Raw genomic sequence first — 5,303 nt, 5'->3', positions numbered from 1 at the left:
AAAGTGCAGATTATTAACAAGATGATAAAAATAAATAAATCTCGTATTAGAATTGCCACTGTGGTAGCACATCTGAGGAGTAAAACCTGTGCGTGTTCTGCATGCATGCATACTCAGTCACTTCAATCATGTCCAACTCTGTTTCTCTGTGGACTGTAGCCCACCGGCCTCCTCTGTCCATGGGATTTTCCAGGCAAAGACACTGGAATGGGTTGCCATTTCCTCCTCCAGGGGATCTTCCTGACCCAGAGATTGAACCCTTGTCTTCTGGTGTCTGCTGCATTGCAGGCAGGTTCTTTACCTACCAAGCCATTGGGAAGCCCTTGGTGTGTGCTCTAACATGAAGTTATTGTGGTCTGGAGAAGGCAATGACACCCCACTCCAGTACTCTTGCCTGGAAAATCCCATGGATGGAGGAGCCTGGTAGGCTGCAGTCCATGGGGTCGCTAAGAGTCGGACACGACTGAGCGACTTCACTTTCACTTTTCACTTTCATGCATTGGAGAAGGACATGGCAACCCACTCCAGTGTTCTTGCCTGGAGAATCCCAGGGATGGGGGAGCCCAATGGGCTGCCGTCTATGGGGTCACCCAGAGTCGGACACGACTGAAGCGACTTAGCAGCAGCAGCAGCAGGACTATATAATGTTGCATTTGGGGGAGGCAGTTTGAGAAAAATCTACTGAATTAGGTTGAGTAACTTAAATTCAAGCCATTGAATTATTTGTATAATCTCTTTCTGTTTCAAGTCTTCATATATATTTTTTAATCTCTAGGTCTCCTGTGGTTACTGGGAGGGGCCAGGGTCTGGGAGCAAACAGAAGGGGGCCAGAGTCAGCAACAATCAGTCATAAAAATGGAAGGTATTGAATGTGTGTATGAATTGCCAGGCACAGTAATTATGCTATTTGTAACAGGTAGATAAAGCAATCATTATTAATGTTTTAATATATTTTTTCTTGTGAGTTCTCTTTTTCATGGACATTTGTAAGCATAGTTTCTGTACTTTTCAGTATTTTCTACTGATTTGATACAACACTGTATCATAAACATATTCATTATATTACATACTTATACAAAATATTATTACTTTTAGAAATGTTTATTGAGTGTAATATATATGAAATAAAAATGCACATTTTAATTGTACAATATAATGCTTGGATTCATGCTTAATCACTCAGTCATGTTTGACTCTTTGTGACCCCATAGACTGCAGCCTGCCAGGCTCCTCTGTCATGGGGATTCTCCAGGCAAAAATACTGGAGTGGGTTGCCATGCTCTCCTCCAGGGGAATCTTCCCAGCCCAGGGATTGAACCCAGGTCTCCTGCGTTGCAGACAGATTCTTCACCACATGAGCCACCAGGGAAGTCCCAAGTATATGATAAAGTATGCTATGCTATGCTATGCTAAGTAACTTCAGTCGTGTCTGACTCTGTGTGACCCCATAGATGGTAGCCTACCAGGCTCCCCCGTCCCTGGGATTCTCCAGGCAAGAACACTGGAGTGGGTTGCCATTTCCTTCTCCAGTGCATGAAAGTGAAAAGTGAAAGTGAAGTCGCTCAGTTGTGTCCGACTCCCAGCGACCCCATGGACTGCAGCCAACCAGGCTCCTCCATCCATGGGATTTTCCAGGCAAGAGTACTGGAGTGGGGTGCCATTGCCGTCTCCAATGATAAAGTATAAGTTCTGCAAATATCTTCTCCCATTGTGTGGCTTATATTTTCATTTCCATAATGATATTTCTTGAAAAGCAGAAGTTTTTAAGTTTGATGAAATCCAATTTACTTTCTTTTTATGGTTAGTATTTTTTGCAGTATCATATTTTTTTATGTCTAAGAAATTTTTGCCTCCTTGAAGGGCATAAATATATTATTTTTTCTCAGAAACTTCATATGTTCAGTTTTTAATTTTTTTATGGATTGAGGTATGAGCTGAGATTTATTTTTAAAGAAAATTATTATAAACTCATTTTTAGTAAATGTATAATTGCATTAAAATCAGAATATCAAAAAGAGAAAAATGTTACCCTCAGTTTCAATATCTTAACACAACAATTTATCATGTTAAGTCAGTTAGTTGAAATCTTTCTTCCCCCAACTTCTTAATTACTTAAAATATTTATATATTTATAGTATATATATTTCTATATAGTATATGTTTATACACTATATACCAGAGAAGGCAATGGCAACCCACTCCAGTACTCTTGCCTGGAAAATCCCATGGGCAGAGGAGCCTGGTAGGCTGCAGTCCATGGGGTCACTAAGAGTCAGACACAACTGAGAGACTTCACTTTCACTTTTCACTTTCATGCATTAGCGAAGGACATGGCAACCCACTCCAGTGTTCTTGCCTGGAGAGTCCCAGGGACGCGGGAGCCTGGTGGGCTGCCGTCTATGGGGTCGCACAGAGTTGGACACGACTGAAGTGATTTAGCAGCAGCAGCGGCATACACTATATGCACAGTATATAAAAAATATGTATAGGCTTAGGTAAAAGTCTGTGATAATAATAATAATAAATAGTAATTCATATGAATCAGGCAGTCACCATGTGGCAGTGAACATCTTACATGCATTACTGTATTTGATCTTCATAACCATCCTTGAGGTAAATAACTCCTGCTATTTTTCTCATTTTACAGACAAAGAAAGAGGCATAGAAAAATTAAGTAACTTCCCTACCACCACACAGATAATGGTATAGAGGTGAAACTTGAACCCAGGCAATCTGGTTCCAGGCTACAATACTCTCACTAGGTATGAGACGTCATTTTTTTTTTTTTTTTTAATTAGGGAAGCTTTATTGGCCCAACTGTTCCAACCACTTCAAATTCATTCTCTTTTCAATGTCATAATTTTTGCTTCAACCATAAAACATTGAGGAGAGGAGAAGGCAAATTCAGGGAACTTTCAGCCATCATTTCCTCTGATACTTTTCAATGCTATCCTCTTTACTTCTCCTTGTGGGATTTGATAATATGATTATTAGAGACTTTTATAATCATTTGAGTCCCTGAGGTGTTGCTCATTATTTTCATTTAAAGTCCCAGCACTCAGCCTTCTCTGACACCATCCCAGTGTGTTGAAGTGTGATGTATGATTATCTCATTACCATCAGGTAAGGATAGGAAGATTACCCAATCTGAAAGCAGAGAGAAAATAGCTATCAATCAAATCAGTAGTTCCATTACAGAGGCTACTCTTTTAGAGTCCTTTGCTTGGAGACAGCAGACTTCTTAGGATGTGTTTGTTGTCTGCTCTTGTTGTTGTTTCCAAGTTTGTGGGCTTCCCTAAATGTGCAGTGTAGAATATGTTAGATAAAATAAAGCCCAGAAAACTCACCAATGCATTATCCCCTAGGTTCTCATGTTTCATTTCAATATTTTTAGCTGTTCTTAGTGGGAGAAATAGGGAGAAGTGTTAATTACCTTGGTGTCTTTGTTAAGAATCAGTTATGTATGTGTGAGAGCCTATTTCTGGATTCCATCCTAATTCATTGACCTAAACATCGCTACCTATGTTAACTCCATACTGCCAATTATTCTACTTAGAGTAAGTCTTGAAATCAGGCAATGTGAGTTCTCTAAATTCATTCTTTTTCAGTACTGCTTTATTTTAGGTTGTCTGAGTATCTGTATATATTTTTGAATGTGTCTTAATTTGAAAAAGAATGTCTGCTAGGATTTTGGTAGAGATGGTGTTGATTCTACTGAAAGATTTCTCCATGAAAGTTAATTTCAGGACTCTGGATTTGGCCTGAGGTGTTCTGCGAAAGTACCTACACTGTACTGACCTCTGGCTGTAGCATGAACTGTACTGATGAATAGTTTTGCTTTGTAGTCATAAGCCCAAGGAATTTCAGAGTGGTATGTACCATCTTTTCAGCATTATTTATCGATAACAGTGAACTCGATCACTTGCATCTCATCTCAGTGAGACCCTGGGGAAGGAAAAATCCACTGTTAAGACTGGTTACATTGCACAATTGGCAATGTGACCAACAGAGTATAAGAAATCACAGTTGAGATTCCATTTCAGAATCCCTGGTTCTAAAGTGCTCTCTGAACATTTTGGTAGTTTCTGGTCCAAGACAGAAAATGTGTTTCCCTGTGAATCTTACAGAGGAGGGCAATTTGAGTTTGCAGGTGGACTCTAGAATGTTTAAAATGGCTGACAGCCCCTAAAGATGGATGTTATATTATATTCTTCTCCTGCAATAAACTTTATTTTTGTAAGCTTTGTTATTTTGAATCCTCCGAGCCTTCTTTAACAACCAACCCTGCCTAACTGCCTCTGGTAGTACAGAAATAATTGATATTTTAACAATATTAAGTCTTCCAATCCATTAACATAGTTTTTCTTTTCATTTATTTAAGCCTTCTTTAATTTCTCTATATTTTCAAAATAGTATTTATTGTAGAGCTCTTGCACATTAATAAAAATTCCTAAATATTTTGGGATTTTGTTGCTATTTTAAGCATTATTATTTTGTAAATTTACTTCCTAATTTTGATTGCCAGTTTATAGACATATAATTTAATTTTTTTACTGACTTGCTATTATATTTTTGTACTGACCTGGTATCCCACGGTCATGTTAAATTTAAAATTAATTGCAGTAATTTTATAGATTTATTAGGACTTTCTACATAAACAATCATATTGTCTTGGAATAAGGGCAGTTTTACTTTATAAAATCATTAGGCATATTTCTTTTTCTTGCCTTCTTGCATTGCTAAGACCTCCATTACAATGTTAAAAAGAAAAGGTGAAAGCAGACACTCTTAATGTTTTCCTGACCTAGGGCAAACAAATTCATTGACTTATCATTACAGAACTTAGCTAAAAGTTCTGCATAGACATCCTTTATCAAATTGAGACAGTTCCTTTCTGTTCCTAATTTGCTGAGATTTTTATTGTGCTTGCTGAATTTTATCAGTTAGCTTTTTCTGTAAGTATTGAAGGGATCATGAACTTTTTCTCTTTAATTCTGCCAATAAGGTGAGTTGCATTGCTTAATTTTCAAATATTTATCTTTTATCCCTGGCATAAAGTTCTCCAGTTTTTGGGAGATGATCTTCTTGTAGACAACTGACAATTAAACTGAGGAAGGAAGGACTGTATATATATATATAAACTTTTTTCAGAAAAAGTGACATTTAGGCTGGTGAACTCTGGAAGATAAGAGCTATCCACAGGCTGGAGAACAGATTTAGCAAAGTGTAGGCAAGTCTGGAAATGCTCTAGACTTGGAGTATTGTCTTGGGAAACAGTGGCTAACCGAGTGCTTGTGATCTAA

The sequence above is a fragment of the Bison bison genome, unplaced genomic scaffold (assembly GCF_000754665.1).
Source record: "Bison bison bison isolate TAMUID 2011002044 unplaced genomic scaffold, Bison_UMD1.0 scf7180017864519, whole genome shotgun sequence".
NCBI lineage: Eukaryota > Metazoa > Chordata > Mammalia > Artiodactyla > Bovidae > Bison > Bison bison.
Note: the sequence above shows the minus strand (reverse complement) of the source record.